The sequence below is a fragment of the Canis aureus genome, chromosome 1, assembly GCF_053574225.1.
Source record: "Canis aureus isolate CA01 chromosome 1, VMU_Caureus_v.1.0, whole genome shotgun sequence".
In the NCBI taxonomy this organism is placed as follows: Eukaryota; Metazoa; Chordata; class Mammalia; order Carnivora; family Canidae; genus Canis; species Canis aureus.
This window is the reverse complement of record NC_135611.1, coordinates 58,467,793-58,494,228: the sequence shown is the minus strand read 5'-3', so window position 1 is coordinate 58,494,228 and position 26,436 is coordinate 58,467,793. Positions and strand designations below refer to the sequence as shown.

General features: G+C 38.6%; 1 pseudogene; it reads left to right on the top strand.

The window, feature by feature from the left end:
* Positions 1-667: 667 nt before the first annotated feature.
* LOC144317610 (protein LSM12 pseudogene) lies at positions 668-24,706 on the top strand (annotated as a pseudogene).
* The last annotated feature ends 1,730 nt before the right edge of the window (positions 24,707-26,436 follow it).

Below are 26,436 nucleotides of genomic sequence, written 5' to 3'. Positions count from 1 at the left end.
AAGAACCTTTTGCTCTGAGATTTTTCCGCCTCAGATTTGTACAAGACACCCTGAAGAATTGTTGCAAACAGGACCAAAGCTTGTCACCTCGTGGGCATTAAAATTCTAATAGATCACAATGAGTCTACCCTTGGGGGACCCACAAAATGTAGGAGATATTAACAAAATGCACTTCATCTCAACCTGGCAGTAAATCATAGTGGGAATCTCTCTGTTAAAACATTTGTGGTCATTTCATGTGTCTTCCTTGTAATGACTGGAAGGGTCCTCTTCCTTCACATTTGGCTTGTTTCTTTTCGAACGTTTTTTTGGCACATCACAACTCAGACTCAGTGCTGTGTCTGCACTACAGGGTCTGCGTTTGTGTCTGGTCATTCTCCGGATGGACCACTGAACCCAAATTATCTAAATCTCCCCTGAGTCGGGAAGGAAGAAGCCCGGGATGGGAGAGGAACAAGATGAGAGATGTAAAATTTCTGTCCTGCTGTTAAGAAAAGACCTAATGCAGTCGCAAGCCTTATGTTTTCATTATTCTTCCCGGTAAAGGGGAGCATCGGATTTATACAGCCTTAGATCCATTCTTACCCTCCAATTCCGTGCTTCATGCTCATCTAAGAAGCTGCAAAATAGCATTTGAGAGATAAGAAAACAGGTGTTAAAAGTGCACATGTGTCACATGGTGAGTCTGACATGGAATGAAACAAAAGAGATGTGGGGAAGGCCTATTTCCCTTCTCTCTGCTGCCTCTTTGGCCTCAAAATCCATCTTCCATGAGCTTGGGAAAAAAGAAAAGGGGATTAAAGGCAATAGACTGTGGATCTGTATATATTTTCATAGCCGGAGCATGTGGATTCCAAGATCACATTGCTCAGTTCACCCCTCTTTGACCAGGTGTAGTTAATGATGCCACACCATGGCAAAATTTCCATTCCACTCTCACTATTACATCATCTGATTTTCACTTAACCCAGTGCTAGCTTTGTTGGATTCCTTTAGGAGGTAGCAGTTAACTCTCAGCTCCACCTTCTTTAATGGTGCTCATTTTGAAGACATTTCCACTCATGTAGGGAAGAGTAGGATCTAGCCTGTGTTTCAGTCCTCAGAGTCACCAGGCATTTTGACTTCTCTGTTTCACATAGACTGTACTGGTGTGTTGTATTGGATAAAAGGTTCACAGTCATGCTCCTGAAGTGACTGATTATTCTCTCCAAATTGCTGAATAGTCGCCTGGAATTGCTTGTGTTGCTCCAAGTGCCCAGTGGCCCATCTGTACCATTCTCTTACTCTTTTTCTTTCTCTCTTAAATCTTGCTGAATCTACTCAAAACACGCTAATAAACACATGGCAGCTAGAATGATAGAGCATCAGAGTTTTGATTCACATGATTGAATTCACACAGGAGAGAAGAAAACAAAGCTGGTTGGAAACTTACAGAAGGAAAGGGAAAGAAGTAGAATGGGTAGGTCTTTACATTTAGATCCAAGCAACGGATAAAATAATTGGGAGATCAAACTGGCAGAACTTCAGCAAGGCTCCTCATTGTTAAAGACAGTCTGTAGAGCGTATTGGTGGATATAAGAAAGATGCACAGAGCAAGGAAACAGACAATGAGCTACAGGCTTCAAAGACTGTTCACACTGACTCTTTCTTTTGTGTTTGGGAAACAGTTCTTTGGGGGAAACTCTGAACACTGTTTGCAGGTTTATAAATAACCTTTCCTGATAAGAGACATGGAGTGCTCAGAGAAGGAGATTGGTGTTATTAGTTGGGAATAAGGGCTAATTTTCCAGGGTCAGATTACATTATGATAGGTTAAAAATTTCTAAGTAAAAAAAAAAAATTTCTAAGTATTATTTGCCAAGTATTCCATTTCTGAAGGCATAAAATGGCCTATCTCTCATAGTGACATGATAAGTGCCCGACAACAAAAATCTTGCCATATTTGGCAATGGCATGACCCAGTAGTACCAGTTTCCTCATGGTCATCCTGATATCTCAGGACATTAGCAAAAAAAATATGTAAATGATTTCTGTCTTAGTCAGGTTAGGTTGCTATAACAAAATGCCACAGACTCAACACACATGTATTTCTTAGTTCTGGAGGCCAGGAAGTCCAAAATCAAGGCACCAACAGATTCGGTGTCTGGTGAGAGCCTACTTCCTGGTTTGCAAATGGCCACCTTCTTGCTGTATTCTCACATGGTGGAAAAAGATCATCTCTCTCATGTCTCTTATAAGGGTACTAATACCATTCATGGGGGCTTTACCCTCATTATCTAATTACCTCCCAAAGACCCACCCTTGAATACTATCACACTGGGGATTGGGGTTTCAACATATAAATTGGTGGAGAGGGAGGAGGGGACAAAGACATTCATTTCATAGGAATGCCCCAGAAACATTCACTGTTTTAACTTTTTTGGCAATATATAGGATAATTTATTATTTTGGTTTGTTGGAGTATTACTACATAAAATATTTTAAAGACTTTATTTATTTATTCATGAGAGACAGAGAGAGAGAGAGAGAGAGAGAGGCAGAGGGAGAAGCAGGCTCCATGCAGGCAGCCCGATGTGGGATTCGATCCGGGGAGTCCAGGATCAGGCCCTGGGCTGAAGGCAGACGCGCAAACGCTGAGCCACCCAGGCATCCCTACTACGTAAAATTTATATGTGGTTTTAAGAAAATATTATAGAGAAGTTTCATTGCAACTTTAAATTCCACATTAAGAAGAGACAGAGCCAATGACACCCCCCCTCAACAATAATTTCTTTAGAAGGCTGATGTAAAAAAAACACAGAAAATATTCTTAACAGTTAAGATATGAATTGGATTCTAAGTGCATTCTCTATCATATAAGACATGGAGAAAAAAGAACAAAGAAAATTCTTAAGTTTACCATTTGCAAGAGGATTTTATGTGACTTCAGTAATCTCTTATCTAGGCATTTAGTAGCATTATAAATTCAAAATTTGCGTAGTAATTATGAAAAGAAATAATATTTCTGGGATCCCTGGGTGGCGTAGCGGTTTGGCGCCTGCCTTTGGCCCAGGGCGTGATCCTGGAGACCTGGGATCGAATCCCACGTCAGGCTCCTGGCATGGGGCCTGCTTCTCCCTCTGCCTGTGTCTCTGCCCCCCTCTCTCTCTCTCTGTGTGACTATCATAAATAAATAAAAATTAAAAAAAAAAAAAGAAATAATATTTCTTAGAGGAAGTACAAGGTTTATTCAAACATGTAAAATATTTTAAAATGATCAGTTACAAACACTATTTTAAATATAGATATCAATTCTCTCTGAATAGGGCAGCAAAATCCTTGTATAAACCTCATTTATCATTTTTAACTGATGACACCAATAACCTCTCCCTCTAAACATTTTAATTCACAAAAATATTAATGCAAAGTTTTGATAAAATTGTAGTGATTCGTGTGGAATTTATATACTGACTTGCCAGTGACTACCTGGGAAGAAACTATGTTAGAGTAGAAATTGAAGCCAAAGAAATCTCGGTTCCAAATCCAGCTCCACTGACTTAGCTGGGTTAATTTTAGTTCTTAAAACTTTCTAAGCATCAGTTTTCTAATCAATAAAAATGAGGATAATAATGTATACTTTGCAGGACACACATAGACTAGCAATAATGCATATAAAGAATCTGGCATAAAAGGTATTCAAAAAAACAATTGATCTGGATTTGAATACGATGGGGTGGATGGCATTAGAATTAACTGTCCCCATGAATAATTCTAAAAGCTGTATTAAATATTAGACAGTAACCAATGTAAGATCATGATCCTCTAGAGAAAAGAAACATAAAAAAAATGAAACATATTAGCACATTAGATGAGCCCCATATTCATCACAGCTTCACCTTGAGGGCATGTCCATGTTCAGAGAAATAGTACCCAATCAGAGAGTGGTAGAGGAGACAGATCCTAGAGTTTAGAACTGCAAATACCACTGGGATTTTCTGGGGAGGGTTTTAGAAAGGAGGGACCTGGGAGAAGGAGCCTAAAAACGTCGTGTGAAAATTGCACTCAGAGCCAACTCTTGAAAAATACGTGTGCACAGCACAGTTCTGGGAGGCCCAGCAAAGAAAGCGGTAGAGCAGGACAGAGATTTTAGATGGAGCACTGTTGGGAGGGCAGAGGTTGGGATTTATGCCCAGTGATTACAGAGAGTATTTGGTGAACTCCCAAGGCTTCGGGTGAAGACTCAAAGGCCATACCCTAAGTATAAGGACCATGTCATAGCAGTAAGAGCTATGCCCTACGACTAAGGACAATGATAGACCTTCCCTAAGAGAGCCAAAAATCAAACCTCAACATGATAGAGGCAATGTTTGCCTTCCTGATTAAAATTTAATGTTCTGTTGAGAAAAATACCATCATCCAAGATCTGTATTGCCTATACTCACAACATTCGACAAGTAACTAAAAATTACTACATATACAAAGGAGCAGGAAAAAAAAGTTACTAATAATCCATAGCAGGGGTTAGAAATGTTCTCTGCTAAAAGAGGAAGCAATAAATATTGTAGGCTTTGTAGGCCATATGGTCTCTTTTGCAACTACTCTGCTGTCGCAGTGTGAACGCGGCCACTGACAATAGGTAAATGAATGAATATGGCTGTGTTTCTATAAAACTTTATACCTAAGCACTGAAATTTAAGTTTCATATAATTTTCACATGTCAAGAAATATTCCTTTTTTATCTAATTAAAAATGTAAGACCTATTCTAGGCTTGGGGCTGTATAAAAAGAGACAAATATTAGTCATAAACATAGATGCAAAAATCCTCAACAGAATATTAGAAAAGCAACTCCAACAACATACAAAAAAAAAAAAAAAAGATTATATGCCATGACCAAGTAGGATTTATCCTAGGAACACAAGGCTGGCTTCACATCTGAAAATCAATTCATGTCATAGACCATATGAATCAAATAAAGAACACATTTTCATGAGCATTTGACAAAATCCAATACCCATGCACAATAAAAATCTTTTTAAAATGAGTTATAGAAGGGAATTTCCTGAATCTGAAAGAACACCTAAAAATAACTACAGTAAAAACCGTATTTAGTATTTAAAGACCAAATGCCCCCAAGTTCAGGAATAAGCCAAGAATATCTGTTCTCACCATTTTTACTCAATGTTGTATTAGAGGATCTAGCCAATTCAATCAGCAAGAAAAGGTATTTAAAGGCATCCAGATAGGAAATAAAAAAATAAATCTATCTCTATTCACAGATGGCATAATTTTATATGTAGAATATCTTAAGGAATCTATTAAAAATCACTATTACAACTAACACACAAATGACACACAAATATAGCAAGGTTGCAGAATATCAGATCGCTATACACAAATTAATTGTATTTCTATACACTAGTCATGAACAGTCTGAAAATGAAATTAAACAATTCCATTAAAATAGATCAAAAATAAATAAAATACTTAGGGAATAGATCCAACAAAAGTAGTACAAGATGTATACCTGAAAAGTGGTAAAAAGATTATTGAAATAAATTGAAGATCTAAGGAACTGGAAAGCCATCCCATGTTCATGAATCAGGAGACATAATATGGTTAAGACAGCAATACTCCTCAAATTTATCTACAGATTTAATATAATCCCTATAAAAATCCATCCAGGCTTTTTTTTTTTTACAAGAGCTGACAAGCTGATCTACAAATTTATTATGGAAATGCAAAATATCTTACTTTTATACTCTAAACAATTTTGAAGAATGAACTTGGAGGATTTTCACTTCCCACTTTCAAATTTACTATCAAACTACAGTTATCAAGACAGTATGATACTGGCTTAAGGAAAGACACAGAAATCAATGAAACAGAACTGAGAGTCCAGAAATAAGTCCTTATATTTATGATCAATTGAGTGATTTGCCCAAAAAACTCATTGAGGAGAATCTTTCCTGTAAATGGTGCTGGGACAATTGGATATCCATTTGCAAAAGATGAACGTAGACTTTTGCCTCACACCATACACAAAAATTAACTCAAGGTGGATGACATTTTTTTAAAATATTTTATTTATTTATTATTTATTTGAGAGACAGAGAACTTGAGCTGGGAGAGGGGCAGAGGGAAAAAGAATCCTCAGCAGACTCCTCATGAGTGCAGAGCTAGATGCAGAGCTCCATCTCATGATCCTGAAATCATGATCTAAGTCAAAATCAAGAGACAGGTGCCCAATTGACTGTGCATCCAGGCATCCAGACCTGGATGACATATTTAAATGGGCAATCTAAGGGCACCCGGGTGGCTCAGTCAGTTAAGTGCCTGCCTTCAGATTGGGTCATGATCCTAGGGTCCTGGGATAGAGCCCCACGTCGGGCTTCCTGCCCCTCACGTCCTGCTCCTCGGGGAGCTTGCTTTTCCTTCTCCCTCTGACGCTCTCCCTGCTTGTGGTCTCTCTCCCTCTCTCTCAAATAAATAAATAAAATATTAATTAATTAATTAATTAAATGCATAATCAAAAACAATACAACTTTTATATGAACACATAGGATAAAATCTTTGAGACTTTGAATTAAGCAGTTTTTGATATGACACTAAAAGCATGGTCCATAAACAAAAAAGTTGAAGTAAACCTCATCAAAATTCAAAACTGCTTTAAAATATATCATTAAGACATGAAAATATGGAGGTGCCTGAGTGGCTCAGTTGATTAAGGGTCAGACTCTTGATTTCAGCTCAGGTCATGATCTCAGGATCACAGGACTGAGTCCCACAACAGGCTCTGTGCTTGACACAGAATCTTCCTGAGATTCTTTCTCCCTCTCTCTTCCTCCCCTTCTGCTGCTCCTCCCATTCCCATTCCCTCTTTCTAAAATAAATAAATAAATAAATAAATAAATAAATAAATAAATAAACAAATAAACAAATAAATAAAATCTTTAAAAAAAGAAATGGAAATACAAGCAACAGATCAGGAGGAAAATATTTGTAAAACACACATCTGATGAAGGATATACAGATAAACAGTTGCAGAGTATATAAAGGATTGTTACAACTCAATAGGAAGCAAGCAAACCATTCAAAAATAAGCAAAAGATTTGAATAAACATTTCACCAAAGAAGATGTATGAATAGCTAATAAGCATGTAAACATCATTAGTCAGTAGGAAACTGTAAATTAAAACCACAATGAGATATCATTTCACACCCACTAGGATGGCTATAATAAAAAAGACAATCACTAATGTTGGCAAGATGTGAAGAACAGAAACACTGATACATTGTTACTAGGAATATAAAATGGTGAACCACTTTGGAAAACAGTTTGGAAGTTTCTTAAAAAGTTAAACATAAAGTTACCACTTGACCTAGATATTCCACTTCCAGGTATCTACCCAAGAGAAATGCATATGTTATATACCCACACAGAAACTTGCATATAAATGTTTCTAGAATCATTATTCATAATAGCCCCAAATTGGAAAAAACCTAAAAGTCAATCAACTGATCAATGGATAGACAAAAATGTGCTATAAGAAAAATATTACTCACCAGTAAAAAGGAATCACCGACTGATACACACATGCTGAGATGGATGAACCTCAAATATTCTCCTAAGTGAAGGAAGGCAGACACAAGGAGCACAGAACATTTGATTCTACTTATATCAAATGTTCAGAACAGGCAAATCTATGGAGATAGAATGTAAAGTAGTGGTTGCCTGGGACAAGTTTGGGAAGGGAGGATTAATAGCAAATAGTAGGCTGCTCTCCCAAGATGGTGGCTGCTCTGGGTGGAGTACTGAAGCACTGGGAGCCAGGCATCCTGAGGGAGGTGACAGGAGCCTCAGCTGCTTGGTGAATGGTAACCTTCCACTACTAGTCTGAAATGCTAGCTTTAAAACGTTTCTCTTCCAGTGGAAAGCCCAACCATGCAGACATCTTCTTGCTCATAAATTTACAGTATGTTTTAGAAGTGGAGATAATTAATAATGGAACAAGAAACCTAACTGCACTCAATGTTAATAAGCTTGCCAGCAAGCACAGACAGGAAAAGAAAAGAAGCTGAGCTAGGCCCAGTGCTGGTGTCTCCCTAAAGAGCCTGCAGCTCTTCCAGACCATACACAAGAACTTTAGAGACTGTAAATGACAAGAAAAAATCATAGTCATGGAAGATGTTGTTTATACACCCCTCACATCAGGTGGAAAACTATAAAAGCAAGCAAAGGGAGGAGTGCACTGAGCCATGTACACAAAATAGTTTAAAAATACTTTAGAGATGTGTAAAGCCGAAAGATACTGTAGCGTTCATAAGCCCTGCAACCACAGAAGGAGGTTGCCCTTGTCATCCAGTATCCACACACATGGAAGATTCTTCTAGTGCCCAGCCAACAAGGTATGGTGGTGGCTTCAGCGGAGACAGGCCAGGGGAGAGAAGGAATCCTATATTTCCTGCTGGCTCTTGTTAACGAAGAATCAACATTTCCAAATCTCAGACTTGAACAAACAAAGCACCCAACAAAAAAGAGCAAGAGAAAAATTTTAAAGTTGGGGGAAAAAACGGCAAATAATAAATAAACAATACATAATAAAATAAAACTTATTATTGAACAATTAGATAAATTTACTAAAAATCATTGATTTGTAAGCACGATATGGGTGAATTTTATGATATGCAAAATATGCCTTAATAAAGTTAAAAAACATCACCTATATCCTCAAAAAGTAAGAGAAGATTTTGAAAACTTCAAGTAGAAACAGAATGACACACATACAAAAAACAAAATCAACTTTTAGAAATTAAAATATTTGAAGGAGGAATGAAAAACCCAACAGATGGCATGCAAGATAAATCTAATGAATTCACTTTGAAATTTAAAAAAAAAAGTGGAAAAAGATAAAAATGTTAAGAAAATCAGAAAGTCAGTTAAGGGGGGTCAGCATTTGAAAAATAGGTGTTCCTTGTAAGAGAACAGAGAAATTGGGAGGAAATTTCAGTGAAATAATGCAATAATTTCTTAAAACTGCAAAAACATGAGTTAATAGTCTAAAAAGGCCAAACACAATAGAGTATACCAAGTATGTTATCATGAAAATCAAATAATTTGGGGATAAAGAATTTTAGCTTCTGGAGGAGAAATAAAATCCAGAGTGGTTTGGGTCTCCTTAGTAACAACAATGGAAATTAGAAGACGGTTCAACCGTCTTCAGAATTCTGGAGGAAAATTATTTTCATTCTTGGATTTTATATCCAGCCAAATTATCAATCTTCTTGAGTATAGGTAAAAATCCATTCAGACATAGAAGGACTCACAGTATTTACCTCCCATGCACCTTTTATCAGGAAGGTACTTGTTGATGAATTCCACCAAATACATGTATTCCAGCATGTGTTCCATGTTGAGGTATTCCATGAAGAAGGAGAAATAGGAATAAAGAGATCCAACACAGGAGAGAAGCAAAGGGAATACCTGTGATGATGATGATAGGAGATCTCAAAACTATAGGTGTGCGCAAGTCATTGAGGACAAATAGTCTACATTGGAAAATGCCAAGAGAGAGTGTCTTTTCAAGATGAAATTGATAAAACAAACAAAGAAACCAACAAGCAAAACCTAATGCATAAAAAAAAAACCCTAATGCATCTTAACCTCTTGAGTGTAAATTTAGACAACTGGTAGAGAAGTTGTAACTGAATTTAATGAGTAAAAAGGAATTTTAAGAAAATGGCAATTATTAACTTCAGCAATAACCAATAGTTGTTGAGGCAGGAGATGAAAAGTAATTATAGCTCTCTAACTGATCTGAACAGTATTTCTGAGCCATAACCATATAGACACTGAATTTTTATCTAAATGTATTTATAACTACATTTGATTGATGAGAGAATGAAATGATACACATATATATGGGGACAGGAAAAAAGAAAGCTAAAACTGCTGTTTCCATGGTGAGAAATCAATATAAGAATCAACTAAAAAAATGGAAAGTGAGGGGGATCCCGGGGTGGCTCCTCAGTTTAGTGCCTGCCTTTGGCCCAGGGTGTGATCCTGGAGACTCGAGATCGAGTCCCACATCGGGCTTCCAGCATGAAGCCTACTTCTCTCTCTGCCTGTGTCTCTGCCATTCTCTCTCTCTCTCTCTCTCTCTCTCTTTCGTAAATGGATAAATTTTTAAAAATCTTAAAAAAAAAGAATGGAAAGTGATTGCCTATGGTGAAGGGAAAAATTGTGGAGAGGGAGGAGGAGCACTACTGTTTTACTTAACAAAACCTTATAGATATGACTCTTTAAACCATGTGCAGGTATAAATTTGATCAAAAAATATTTTGTTTCAAAAAGAAAGGAAAATATAGAAGTGTAACCCTGACACATTTTTTTTCTCAACTGAGTTCTTGGTGTTGTCAAGACATCTTCCTGAGCAGATTGCAGCTAAGGCGGAAGACTAGAGGCCACCAAGAGCTGCAACAGTTTCTTACTTAAACTAACAAATAACTAGTAAACCTACAGGCAGATTCTTTAATTTGATAACTGTGCTTCCATTCTCTCGAGATATCTATCATTTCCTCATTGATAAACCTTCAATTTCCCAACAGATGAATTCAACCACAATTCAACATTTTCTTGTCTTACGTTGACATAAAGAAGTAGAAAATTAATAAGCAGTGAGACATCATTTTCTAGTCAACATACTTTGGCATCAAAGTTGGGAGGGAAGGAAGATAGTAAATATGCTTTTTTTCTCACTTTTCAAATCAAAAGTTGAACATATTTGAGTTTTTCATCCAATTGGATGCACTACATTTTCCTTTTCCCTGCAGTAGTTGTACAAGTCAATAGTTGTTTAAAGTCAATGAGAGTAAGTTATCTCACATTGGCTATCTTTCAACATCGAATTGTCAAATATTGAAAAGGCAAATAGTCTACCTCCAGCCCCAGTAACAACTTTTCTTCTATTTCTAAACTCTATTTTTAAAGCCTTTCTACTTATACTTCCTTAAAAATATATGAAAATAGGGATGTGATATTTTTGTTTACCTGGAAACCCAAGTGAGCTCCTAATTTTGTACCTAATGCCAGTTTCTTGTTTTGTGACTCAGACTTGAACATGCCATATTGTTTGCTTATTAATAAGTTTCATAAAGGCCAAAAACCTTACAGAAGGCCAATTTTTTCCATGGTAAATTCAGTTAGAGCTGAACTTTGCAAGATCATAAGACCCTGTGAGCATTAGCTATTTATGTATTGATTCAGTCCTAAAATAATGTCTCTGTCACCCTGCACTGAGGTTTATACAATCCAGAAACAATAAATAGCATCAAAGTTCTATTTAGAACCAGTATAAAGGCCACATATTTCTGATGGGATCTCAAAATATGAATATTACCTAGCCTTATAAGCCAGCCAGCACACTTGCATCAGTACTAAGTCTTGAGAACGACTAATCCTACTGCATTTGTCCGGATATATCCAACTGCTAGTAGCTGAAAACTCTAACTCAAATTGGCTCACACAATAGGAAATTTATTGCTTTGTATAAAAAGAAGTCCAGGGATTGGGTAGGAGTCAGAATTAGTGGGCAGCCCAGGTGGCTCAGCGGTTTACCACTGCCTTCAGACCAGGGTGTGATCCTGGAGACCCGGGATCAAGTCCCATGTTGGGCTCCCTGCATGGAGCCTGCTTCTCCCTCTGCCTGTGTCTCTGCCTCTCTTGGTCTCTCATGAATAAATAAATAAAATATTTTTAAAAAAGAAGAGTTAACAGTGTCTTAAAGATATGATCATAAACCTAGCTTCTTTCCATCTTTCTCTATGGAGCCTCAATGAATTGGTTATGCCCTCAGCTCGGTTCCCCTCAGGGCTGCCAGTATATTGCATTTTGGGGTGTCATATCCAAATACACCATCATCCAGGAGAAGAAAGGAGCCATGTCTTCCTTTCCAGAAACCCATGAGCAGACTTCTCTCTTACCCATTGGCCATGATTGGGTCAAATACCAGTCCTGGACTATTGAGGCAAGGGAGTGACATTACCTTGATTGGCTAAAACTAAACATCTGAGATTAAAGGTTCAAGGAGTCACACAAAGACCACTAACTATCTCCCAGACTTTCTTCTGTTATTCTACTCTTTGACCTCCCAACCCAATTTCCCAGTGTGTTCTCTGAGGGGAAAACAAACAAACAACAACAACAAAAACCAATTGTATCATGCTTCTCCATTTCTTGGAAACTTTCCTCATCACTATTCTTTCTCCTGTACATAAAACTTCTTCCTTGTCTTATAGATTTTCAAACATACTCAAGTTTCTCCTATCATAAAAACACATGCCTTCTCTAGCTCCGGAGCCGCCCCCCTCATTTCTCATCATCCCCTTAAAGCCAAATGTTGAACTTGCTAATTCATTATTCTGGTTTTCTCACTTCTCCTCGATCAATCTGGCTTTTGTGCAGTGACTTTACACAAAACTCACTGAGATTATCAATGATCTCTGTGTTATAATGGGGTATTTATTCCTCCTTTGAACCTTTGCCAATATTAACTAATCCTTTCTTTGGAAAACATATTTTCCCAGTGAATCTCATCATGACCCACGTATTCCTGATTGTCCTCTAACCTTGTGATTCCTTCCTGGCCTTCTCTCTAAGCTCCTTCTCCTATATTTCTATACCCAGCCATCAAGTGTCAGAATATCTCAAGTCTCAGTCTCTAGAGCCCTTCCTTGTAACTCTATATGTCCAAGATAAGCTCACCATGCCCATGATTTTACTTATCATCTGTATGCCATCAAGTCTCACATCTGATTATTTGTTACCTTCAAAACCCCAAGCTTCCTAAATCATCAACCATCACCCAGGTACAATGATATCTGTATAACCTTTATTCTGAGATCATCTTCCACCTTTCCCACACCCTTCACTTTTTCTCTACGTCTTCTAGAACTTGTGATATGTTAGCAGAAAACTACTCTTTTCATCCTCAGCATCTTCACGTTTTTGGCCTAATTGAAATTTGAATATCCCCTGATGACATCTCTTTCCTTGCAGCTCTTTCAAGTGAATGCTGCCTTTTCCCTTACATCCTGCTCACCTTTGGTCCCAGAAGTAGGGTAGGCACCACCTGCTTCCTGTTGCTGCTTTCACAACATTTCTCCTCCCACTTCTAAAAAAATGACATCTTTTCTTTAAAGGACATCACACTTGACGACCTGCTACCCCTTCTTATTGCTGTCATCTACAGATCTGCTGCCAATCCCTCTCATTAACTGATCATTTTAGTGTCTGACTCACTGTTTCTCCTTCTTTCTATTCCCATGACTACTTTCATTTAAATATTCGAATAAACGAGCCACCAAATGCCTCAAGAGCTCTGTTCCTTAGTTTCAAGGATCTTTTCAATATTTTATTTATTTATTTATGAGAGACGCAGAGATTGAGGTGGACACACAGAGGGAGAAGCAGGCTCCCTGCGGGGAGCCCAATGCAGGACTCAATCCCAGGACCTGGGATCATGACCTGAGCCAAAGGCAGACGCTCAACGACTGAGCCACCCAGGCGTAAAGAAAAGGATCTTTTCTTTAACTCTTCACTCCCATGATCCTTATCATCACAAAAAGCTGAGTGCCTTCTAAAATATGTATATCAAAGTATATATCATCACCATCACCTGTACCATCTCCACCACCTCTTCTTTCATTATCTGCCTACTTCCCAGAGAAAATAGAAGCCATTGAGAACACCTTCAGTTTCCCACAACCGATGGTACAAATTTACCTCTTTTGTTCCTTCTCACCTTTCATAAAGGAGGTATCCTCCACCCTTCCTAAGGCTATGCTCTTCACCTATGTGCTGGATCCTGTGGCCTCTTGCTTTTTGAAGGAACCTGATCAAGGAAGTACTGCTGCCTCTCCTGTATTTTATCCTCTCCCTTCTTCTGTCTCCTTATTGTAAGCATTCAGACATGTTCAAACCTTTCTCTTCTGAAAAGAGAAAAAATAATAATGCTACCTCTGAGTTTATGTCAGAGGAAATGAATACCTTCTAGTTAAAGGCATTTTCTCTCCTTTTCAGTGAAGCTTCTGACAATGTTGTCTACACTTGCTGTCTCTTTCTCCTAACCTCCACCCACTCATCAATTTTATGCAGCGAGGTTTCTGCCCACACTGCTCCCACTCACCACTTCACAGAAATTGCTTTTTCCAAAGTTACCAAGGACCTCCTAGTTGCTAAACCCTACAGACACTTCTCTCGGTCTTTATTTATTGACTCATATTTTTAATGTATACAACATATAACCCAGATGACTGTCCTGAAACTTTCTTCAGTTTCAGTACTCTTGGATTTTTTACTCTGACTGTTCCTTCTCTATTTCTTTTGCAAGAACCTTTTTCTCCATGTGTCCCTTAGTTGTGATCCTCTTTTGCTCCACAAGTTCTCTGTAGGCAATCTCATCTATTTCTATGGCTTAAGTTGTTATTTATAAGCTCATGATTTTAAAATTTCTATGTAGGTCAAAGTCTTTTTCCAGAGCTTCTGACTAGTATAAATTACTCTCTACTGAACATCTCCACTTATGTATCCCACGAACATCTCAAACCCCAGATGCTAAAACTGAACTCAGTATTCTTCTCCTGAAATGACTTCTTCACTAATCCAATGAATGGCTGCGATATTATGATTTATAAATAGAGTATGGAAGCCCTTGAAGGAGGAGCTCTCATGAACATTCGATTCGTTGCAGCCTGCATAACCAGCAGGGAGGAGGAAAATAGTTTTTATCTTGACACAGGAGGACATTTTTCACACAGAAATTCATCTCCTGAAAGAAAGAAGGAAGATCCCTCCCTGTCCCAGCAATAATACACTAATCAGCATCGCCTACAGCGAGTAAGAAACTGCCACAATCCGAGACTCTTATTCAGTGATCTTTTGTTCAAAACAATCCTTTGAGTTTCCTCCTAAAACTGACTCTCCAGTCTTCCCTATGGTTTTTCCATAGCTTGCATGTCCTGAATTGCAATTCTCTGCTATTCCCAAATAAACCCATTTTTGGCTAGTAAAATATTGTATTTTTAAGGTTAACATAAGAAATATATTTCTCATATATTTCATCTTTGTCCATGGTTCCTGACTCCCAGCTCCTAAACCCCTTGGAATTTCCTAAGTAATGTGACCACTTAAGATGCCTTTTGGTGTATATATGAGGTGACTTTTGAACCATACCTAAAGATGGAGACTGGTTCCCAGAAGAAACAACCCTGTAATTAGAGAGTTAGAACCTTCAGCCCCACCCTCCTAATCTATGGGGAGAAGATGGGCTGGAGATTGAGTTCAATCATTAATGATCACTAATGATTAATCATGATTATGTAATGAATCCCCCATTAAAACCCAAAAGGACTGGGTTTGAAGAGCTTCTGGGTGAGTGAACAAGTAAGTGGAGGTGCTAGAGAGTAGCGTAGCTAGAGGGCATGGAAGTTCTGTGCCCTTTCCCCATCCTTGCCCTATGCATCCCTTCCATCTGGCTGTTTCTAAGTTATACCCTTTCATCACAAACCAGTAATCTAGTAAGTAAAATGTTTCTCTGCGTTCTGAGAGCTGCTCTAGCAAATTAAACAAACATGAGGAGAAGGCGGTTGTGGGAACCTCTGATTTACAGCCAGTCAGAAGTATAAAGAACAATATGGACTTGTGACTTACATCTAAAGTCTAAAGAGAGGGTCGTGGTAACCTCCAATCTGAGTCTGTCCATCAGAAGCACAGTAACAGCCTGGGATTTATAACTGGCTTTTGAAGTTGTGTGGGTGTTAGGGGTGCTGGGAGGGTTCTTATAGGACTGAACCCTTAACCTCTGTCAGAATTTAGTTGAATTCTCAGACATCTTACTGTTGTCTGAAATTGCTCGATGGTGATTGGGGAAGCACCCCTCCGCACATATGTTAGAAGTGGGCCCAGGAATCATTTTAATGGCAACATTTCTCTCCCACCTTCAACATCTCATTCAAGCACCAGAATGTCTCCTGAATCCATTCACTCCACTCCCACTGCCTCCTCCCTACTACAGCCTGCTGTCTTCAAAGGGATGAGGCCCCTGAATGGAACCCAACACACGTTCTCCTTCACTTCCAGGATTCTTACATAGTACTCTCTTCATGGAAACTTGCTCATACCCCCCTCTCCCTAGATGTTGCTTACCTTTTAAATGATGAGATAAGCACGGCATGTTCTACTATATGTCGGCAAATTGAATTTAAATAAAATTTTTTAAAAATAAACAAATCTTGGTAAATTGTCATATTTCTTCCCATTTATTGCAACATTTTGAAATTCCCTAAATAGCTTCTGTCCATTAGACTATCATTTCAATCATTCTTTTAAATTATTCCTTGCTCTCCTTTGTTCTCCAATTACAGTATCCGACAAAATTCCTGGCCTAATCAGCTCAATCCTTCAAATTCTCTGTTCCTTCCCTCCGGTCACCATAAGCCTGAAAAAGATGCACAGAACTTTGCCTCTCTTCAAACCCCCTGTCACCTTCTCTTTTCTCATTCCTCAATGAGTCAATGAACATTATCCAGTGAAAATTTCCTCAACTTTCTTTCTGCCCTACAAATATCTTTCTTTAAAAACATTTTTTCCTCCTTTTCTGCCTAGTACATGTATCTCCCTCATTCTCACCTAAGGCTGATTTCTCTTCCCATGCTTGGATTCCATCCCACTTATTATCTTTCTGCATACAAACATGTTTGAAGAACCTTCATCTTTAAAAGCAAAACAAAACTAAGATGTCTCTCGTCCCAAGTAGTCTTCTAAACACTCAATATAGAAGAGCTTTGAATTCTTGTCTATAATTCCATTCTGCTCTATATTCACTCTTTAATTTGCTCAAACATGGTTTCTGTCCCACCCTGCCACTGAAACAACATTTACTAAGGTCAACAAAAACTTCCATATCTCCTGCATTTTCCAGAGCCCATGGACTTCACTCTGTTCTTATTTTACCTGCACACTCTGTGGCATTTGACACTGTTGACTTTCTACTCTTCCTGCTTCTAGAAGAACGCTTCTTTTGTTGTTGCCCACCTCTGGTTCTCCATTTATGCTATAGGCTTCTTTCTCCACCAATTGTCTGTTCTTTTTTTTTTCTTTTCCTCTTTCTTTCTTTCTTTCTTTCTTTCTTTCTTTCTTTCTTTCTTCTTCTTTCTTTCTTTCTTTCTTCTTTCTTTCTTTCTTTCTTTCTTTCTTTCTTTCTTTCTTTCTTCTTTCTCTTCCTTCCTTTCTCTTTTTATTTTACTTTTTTTATTCTTTTAACTGGTGAAATTTGAGAAACATACCATTTCTCTAAATATCTTCTATAAATACAAAACTTATTCACTCTTTCTTCTTGTGGTAAAATACACAGCATAAAATCAAACAAGCCATGTGTACACTTCCATGGCATTAAGTATATTCACAGTGTTATGCAACCATCACCACTATCCATCTCTAGAACTTTTTCATCCTCTCAAACAGAAACTCTCCTCCAATTAAACAGAAATTTCCCCATTCCTTTCACCCCTCCCTTTAGCCCTTGGAAACCATCATTCTAATTTCTGTTTTTATAAATTCAACTACTCTAGGTACTTCTTATAAGTAAAATTATAACAATATTTGTCCTTTTGTGACTGGTTTCTGGACTATTGTTCTTTTTTTTAACACATTTGGACTCATAGCAGGAAAATGTCAGGCTTTTGCCTAAATTTGTTTTCATCTAGTTTTCTGAAGTTACAGACTCAATTTTTTTATTATTCTTTTCTCTTTTATTATTTTTTATTTTGTTTGTTAAATTTTACTGAGATATAATAAACATAAAACATTATGTTAATTTAGGTGCACTACATAATGATTCAGTATTTGTATATATTATAAAATGGTCACCACAATAAGCCTAATGAACACCAATTACCACATATAACATCCATTACCAATTGCCTCTTAACTGTTGGTTTTGTCCAGAGCCTCAACCTTGGCTCTTTGCTTTTCTTATTCAGAACATGATCCCTGGATAATCTTAGCCACATATTTGGCTTTGGCTATCTCTTGGTACTTTCAATTGTTCTCTGACCTCTCCTTCTTCCTCAGAACTTTCAGATAATCTTGAATCCTGACACTTGATGTCTCAGAGGTGCATTATAAACACTGTGTTTCAAACCCCACTGACCCACCTCCTCCTCCGGCTATGACACCTGGCTCCATGAATAACATTATATCAGAGCCAGGTGCTCAAGCAAAGCCTGGGAGGTATCATCAACACTGCAACTCCCACTCACCCTACAGGCACAAAGTCTTACAGTGTCATCTCCTAAAATCCCCTCCTGCCCTTCCCCATTCACTCGTATCACTAAGCCTTGCCCAGGCTTTTTTTCATCTTAGTACAGTCACTACAGTGACTGGGATCACATCAGTGGATGTGATAAAACACCCACTTTTAATTGGGTGTTTTATCCCAGTCTGGCCCTACTTCAGTACACACTTCATCAAGCTGCCAGAGTGCCCTTATCCAAAATACAAATCTAACTCGTCACTTCCCTGCTATGAACCCATCAAGGGCTCCACCAGCAATCAGGACAAAATTCAAATTCATTAGCTTAGTGGAAGGTCCATTCATATTCTGACCATATGTTAACCCCCTTTGGCCTCATTTCCTTCTTTTCCCCAGTGAGAGCACCCTTTGCACAGCCACAAAGAATGCTCTGTTTCCCTACTGTCAGGGATTGTTTCATGCCTAGGGGCCTTCCCACATACCACTCGATCTGACTGTTCTTCCCTTCTTTCCTGGACCAGCTGACCTACTTACTGTTTAAAAACTACCTCAGGAGTCGCCTCCTCCGAGAAGCTTTCCTGACCCCATCATCCAGTTAGATGTCCTCATACAATCACAGCACTCTTTGTGTGCACCAAACACAGCATCATCTTCCTATATGGTTCTCTGGAGACTAAAAGCTTCATGTCTTATTCAGCTTCTATGCCACTACTTGGTACAGAGTCCAGCAAATAATAGTATTTGTCAAATGATTAACTGACAATGAAGAAATAGACTTAGGAATCTGTCCCACACATTGTCAAAAATCAGATTCTGTTAACAAAATATATAGATGGAATAAGCTCTTAGCTACTAGACTTTATTTAAAGTTGGAGGAAAGCTCATATGAAAGGAAATATTTTCTAAACAAATATATTGCATATTTAAACCAAAAAAAAAAAAAACACTTTAAGAAAAGTCCAAGAGCTTTCTAGAAAGTAGTGTAGTAAACTTTTTATTCAAACAGAAATGGTTTCTATAAATACTGGCTCTCTTGAATACTTTGTCCTAGACATAAGTAAATGACTCATTCACATAAGGACGTTTGCAGAAAATGTACTGTATTCAGATATTCTCTGTATATATCTTATCTGACCTCAATAGCAAAGAGCTATGTAATGTTATATTTGCAATATAGCTTGCTAAACAAAGTGAAAAGAAGCATTAAGCAATGATGACAGAAATCAGCATAGACAAGGTGCATAATTGAAATTGAAACCAAAAAGATGTTTTTTTTTTCCTCGAAATAAAGCAGAGCATGTTAGCCTGCATTATTTGAATAAATTAAATTCTCAGTCTAAAATCTCTTTGGTAGCAGCAGTGTGAGTTATTTTTACAAAGTCATTTGTTTTAGTTTTGCAAAGCTTTGCCATTTTCCTCTCAGATTTAAATCCTTATGTGTTTCCTTTCGGCTAATACTACATGTAACCTGCCATTCTGAGCATCGACTAGCCTAGTGTAGCCAACGGCTGCCTGCAAATGTATTGACTATAAGCAGAAAGGGGCAAGGGTGCTTATAATTGGCTTCACATAACTCAGTTTGATTTAAAAACACAGTTTGTCCCCTAATAAATATTTTACAAACACTGGCTATGTGCCAGGCACTGTGATTGCACTAAGGTTTAAAGATGATTATGACAATGTCTCTCCTTTCAAGGAATTCTCAATCCCAGGGAGTAAAACAGATCCACACATAAGCCAACTCAACCATCAAAAGTAAGCGCTACGCTGGAAGAATGAATAACATGCCATGAGGTTAAGAAGGTAGGTGAGTTTTACTTTATGGAGGAGTCAAGGAAGAAGAGGGTGGCATGGACGGTTTCTACAAAGATTTGATCTGGCCTCGATGGCTGTGCAGAATTTCACCTAGTGAAGAATGAGAGGTCCAGGACAGAAGGGCAGCCTTGGAAGGGTAACCAAATCAACAAAGGCCTGATGGAGAAATGCTCAATGTGTTCGCAGGTGATTGGGCACTGGGCTGGAGCTCAGAGAACGTGCAGGGAACAGCAGGGAATGGAGTCAATACAGAAAGTTTATTTAACAACTGCATTTCTCAGAGTTCACATTTTTTAAATAAATTAATGAGTTTTGCCATATCTGCATACCACCTGTACTACTATTTACTTAATATTGTTGTAAATGACTCTCTTTGTAAAATATAAACGTCTACTTTAGCTTCATGTTAAGCAATAATATCCATGAAATTACACATTTGAGGTACTAATCACATTTCCCCAATAGTCGTTAGAATAAAAATAAGTAATAAAGTCATATAAATGTGTAGTATCGTATCACCTAAAATTGTCTTTCATGCCACTGGGGGCACATGCTCCACACTTTGGGAAATACCTCGCTGCATTAATAAGTAATATGAAAAGGAACAGCTTTGGCAAACTATTAGTTTTATTTTCCAAATATTGGGAGAAATGAGGAAAACAATGCTTCTATGAAAAGATTGTCCAATAAAGCAATTTTGAAATTCCTGCTGGAAGCAAGCAGATAATTGTTTTAAAATGCTGAGAAACAAGTGATTAGAGAGAAAGTTAGTTGAGTGAGGTGAGAACAGGAAGGAATCACACGATCATATACAGGAAAAAGCTCTGTGGAGGCAAGAATTCGGTAGGAAGAGCAGACTGAGGGCAACCTGAAACTGATTACTGATTCATTTCTTTTTTTTTTCCCAGACGCTAAGCTGTGTCATCCAACATGGCAAATGCTAGTTACATGTGGTCATTTAAATTTAACTGTAAGTTAATTAAAATTAAATAAAATAAAATTTTCAATGCCTTAGTCATGCTAGCCACATTTCAAATGCTCAATAGCCTCGTGTGGCTTGGGGCTTACAGTAGTCAAACAGATAGAGGACATATCCATCGTTACAGAAAATTTCATTGGACTGTGCTGCACTAGACAAATACCCATCTACTGGCTGGGTCTTACGCTATCAAACTACAGTGCCTCAAGGGGAAGATTGTTAAGCTGAAAATACAGAACGGGAAACATTTCCCTCCTAAGGACAGTTGGAGGACAAGGCCTCCAGTAATAGGGGAAACATGGCTTTCCCTAATCAGGAATGGGCTACTGGTCTGATAGGACCTTTGGATGCCTAACTTAAGCACGATTAATAACGTAAAATGCTAAGCATTCAAAGAAATTCCAAATTCCTTTATGCTATCACTCAAATTCTCTGCTGTAGCTCTTCAGAATATAAATTACAAAAACGAAAAAGAAAACTTGACAATGCCCATAAGTGAAAGTTCCAGCTACTGAAGTCTATGCTTCTAGAACCCCAAGTCTCCACTGAGTGCCAGCTATGTCTCTGGGCCAGGCTATCTCCCTAGCAGATATATTTGCTTACGCTTCATCACACTTTAAAAATTTCTCCCAAATATATCATCTTCTGATTTTTCCTTTTTAGCTCCTAGCATGTAATTTTACATAGGTGCTATTGTTCTAGTTACTATGACCATGTAATCACTTCTTCTGAGCCTGCACTTTCCTGTTGGTACAAATGGAATAAATATCTGCAGCAAAGAGTAAATTAAATGATGAAAACACTAATTTGAAAAGATACAGGCATCCCTATGTTTATTGGTGCACTATTTAAAATAACCAAGGTGTGGAAACAACCCAAGTATCTGCTGGTAGATGAATGGATAGAGAAGATGTGGTGTATACACCCAATGAAATATTACTCAGCCATCAAAAAAGAATTAGATCTTGCTGTTTGTGACAACTTGGATGGAATTAGAGGGGTTTTTGCTAAGTGAAATAAGTCAGATAGAGAAGGAGAATTACCATATGATTTCACTTATGTGTGGAGTCTAAAAAATAAAACAAATGAACAAAAAAAAACAGAAACAGAGTCATAAATACTGAGAATAAACTGGTGGTTTGCAGAAGGAAGGAGGGTGAGGGGATGGGCAAAATAGCTGAAGAGGATTAAAAGGAACAAACTTCCAGTTATAAAATAAATAAGCCATGGAGGTAAAAGTACGGCCTAGGGAACACGATCAACGGTATTGCCATAACATTCTATAGTGACAGATGGTTGCTACGCTTATTGTAGTCATCACTTTGTAAGGCATTTGGATATTGAATCACCGTGCTATAACCTGAAACTAATATAATGTTGTGTGTCAACTGTACTTCAATAATACATTTTTAAATAAATAAATGAGTGAATTAGATGAGACAGTACATAGGAAGTGCTTACTACAAACAGAAAATGCCAATAAATACATGTAATATGTATTGTAATGCTTCCATTCACATAATGGTTTTCTAAAGACTGGTAGACCTGAGATTCAATATCCCCATCTGTGAGCCTACCGCTTGACACCTAACAACCACAGCCTTGATGGTAATCAAATCAACCAATAGCCACTAAGTATCACCTCTGTGCAAGACACAGAGTGTATAAGTGGTCTCTGGGATGCTTACAAATTATAGGCATGACTCCCACATTCAAAGCATTTAATTTTAATGAATTAGAAGAACTTCAAGAGCATTCATTAGTGAGGAAAATGAAAGTTGTGCCTGCCTTCGATAAGGCTTCAGATAAACTTTGAAAGTCATGTCAGGGTTACCAGAATCATCGGAAACAATGGTCCAACAGTGAATAGAGGGCCTCAAAGTAGGAGGCATATTTCGACAACTTAACTGCTGAGCCTTTTCATACCTTTTTGATGGCTAGAAGGGTTTATAATAAAGATCAAGGGACCAGAGTCTCAACACTGGCAATGGTGAAAGCTCAGAGCTTGAAATTATACCTCCCAGTTGGAGAATCACATTAGTGAAACATGAAGTGTGTGAATGCAAGTCCTAGTTTGATCATCCATGAGTGTATGTGTCATATTTGGACAAACTTAAAAATACTTAAAAAATCATTTGTACATAAATAAACACGAGGCCTCTAGGTTAAGCTCTAACATGATCTCTCCAAACTTCTACTAAAATGTTTGTAACAAATCCAAAAAAGGATGTATACATTTCCAAGGCTGCCACTTAGAAATGATACTCAGTTGATCTGTAGAATTTGAGAGGAATTTCCTCTAACAGCTAAGACAAAGCAGACAGAGCAGCTGTGTGATACCCACATGAAAATGAGGAGCAAGACCACTTTACCACTCCTCACTGTTTAATCACTGGGTCAGAAAAATTGCAATCCAAAAAGTGGGCAACTTACCATATGAGTGATGCTTTTTGAGAAGTCAGAGTCCCTTCCCCTACCCCCTTCTCCCTCTCCCTCAGAATCTCTTTCTCTTGTCACAGAGATGGCTACCCGCAGAAAGCAACTGGGCACAAAGAGAGAAGGGGTGATATATGTGAAGGCTTGGTCCTCAGAAAGGTTCAGGTGAGGGTGTCAGGAAGAGCTAATGACAGCATTCATGGGGATGGAAATTCTGGTGCATGTGATTTACTCAGAGTGCTAGAAAGCCAGAAAGCAAGGCTAGGAGACCTCATTTCAGTTCAACAGAGCTGCACCAGAAGAAACCGCTAAACATTTGAAATGGGGTCATGAATCAGGTATTATCCAACTGTATTTCTGAGAAGGGCTTTTATCTAATGCCCAAGGGCAGAGTTGAACAGAGGGTAACTGATAAACTCTATCCGTTGGCAAATACTGGGTTTGGATTAAATTTTGCCTCTCAGAAGATAAATTAAAAAAAAAAAGCAATTCAATTCAATATCCATCAGGATTATTAACTTCAAGCAATGGAAACCAAATCTAACTACCCTAGCAAAAAGAAAAAGGAGGAGGAAAAGAAATACAAAGGGAGGAGAGAGGGGCTTTTTCATTCATTCATCCATTTATTCATTCATTCAACAAGTCTTGATTGAATCCCTACTAGTGCCAGAGGCTGTAATATACCATTACCATGTGTGTATGTGTGTGTGCGTGCGTGCATGCATGTGTGTGTGTGTGCGCGCGTGTGTTTGTGTTTCTAGATAGACTTACCCAAGACCTCAGGAAATGTGCTGCTGAGAAAGCTGGTAGATAATTTGATGGGTATGGCACGAAGTTTCTGGAAGATAGGTTCACATGTCAGAGATGAAAAGAAGAGAATGTTCTACTGAAGCATCTCAGACTTGCATCTCAGATTTAAGAATGGTTAACAAGATCACAAACGTCAGTGCTTTGATCTCCCTTGAGAGATCACCCTTGAACTCTGGAAAAAAGCATTCTTAATATAAAATTCTAAATATTTTCCAGGTTACAAGGTCATTCCCTTTGCTTATGCCAAAATCTCAGTTGGATCAAATACAAAACACAGAGGAATTGGGAAGAGTACAGGCACAGTGGAGCTGGTCCCGATGTTGGTTGTCCTGGACGGGGAGCAACAGGTTCTGAAAGGAATGTCAGAAAGTGACTAGAAGCAGGGTGACTAGTGGCCCATCATGGAATGGGAAGCAACAAGGGTGCGTATGACACAAAGGAGGAACTGTCAGATGGAGAGTTTAAGAAGAACTTAAGACAACATTCTTCCCTTCTACCTCCCTCCCTCCGTCCCTCTCTCTCTCTCTCTTCCTCTCTCTCTCTCTCTCCCTCTCTCTCAGATTTTATTTATTTGAGACAGTGAGAGCACAGAAGGAGAGGGAGAAGCAGAGTCCTAACTGAGCAGAGAGCCCAGCGCAGGACTCGATCTCAGGACCCTGAGATCATGACCTGGGCCGAAGGCAGATCCTTCACTAATTGAGCCACCCAGGTGCCCCTCTTCCCTTCTCAAAACACATTAGACCCAGGGTTTTTCTCCAGGGGCATTTCTAACATTTTGATGGGACATTTCTTCCTTTTATAAGGCTATCCCATGCTCTGCAGGGTGTTCGGCATCCTTGCTACTGCCCACTAAGTACTGATAACTGGACATCAATCAATTTCCAATATCTCACCCATGGCTACCACTTACTTCACAAAAGACTTCTACAAAATATCCGTTCTTCCCTGTGGGGTCTCACCAGCATCAAAGGGTGCTATCATCTTGTCAAAGTGGCAAGCCTCTTCCCACATCACCATGGTTTACTCGTCAAGAGCATCTAGAAAACATAAATAAACTGAAGACAGGTCACCTAACTAAGCAGCAGTGGGGGCACCGCTCCAGCGAGAACACCAAGTTCAGTGTAGAGGAAGCTACTCTTCCTCAAGAGCAGGCAGGAGGGATCCCATGGGGGGTGGGGACAATTGCAATTGCTAATGTGCCACTATTTTTTAAATAACTCGGTTGTTTTTTAAGAGGGAAAAGTCAAATCTTTTCAAAGGGATTTTTTTCCCAAATACTAAATACCTGTTTGTTGACCAAAGAGTATTATTAGGTGTTGGCCTTGCTGTCTGATGAGGTCAGTAAGGACACGTGCTGGGATGTTTAGCAAAGCTGGTTAGCGTGGACATGTTTAGTCAAAGGGGAGTGGGGAGGATAAAAAGTGGCTTATTTTTTCTCCAATTATTTAACTGTTTCATCTTATTTAACACCACACACACACACACGTGTGTGCACATTTACCCTCCCCCCCATCCTTCCCCCCCCCCCCCACCAGAAGCAAGTAGAAAGCTCTGCTTTTAGAACTTCCAGAAAGAAATGAGTAAAAGAGACAGGTAGACCTCTAATGCTATAGAACCACCACTCTATTATGTTACGCTAGTTTTCTTTTTCTTAGAAAGAGTAATGAAAAATGTTCCCACTGTCCTCCTGAAAAGGCTTTTTGTTCTGTGAAGCACAATTGGGAATTATAGGATAAATCAAAGGGTCAGATGGTGACCTCTTTCCTTAGAGAAAACACATGTTCATGACAGAACCAGAAGAAGGCAAAGGGTAAAAAAGAACAATGAAAATACTTTACTCCTTTCTTTTCAAGAACATTATGGTTTGCGTCTGCAGAAGGCCATGAATACAGGTGCCTGAGCAGGGCTCTGGATAGGGCACACACGCCACCCTGTGCACACAATGCTGCTGCCGGCCTGACTGCAGGTACAGGCCACCCACCCCTGTAGGGAAAGCACCCTGGAAGTCATCTGTTCACAATGGTGGCTGCTATGGGAATGGATGCTATTTTCTAATAAATTGCTGTCAAAGTTTCTGAAAGCAGGAGGGGGGGGGGGAATGTAAAAG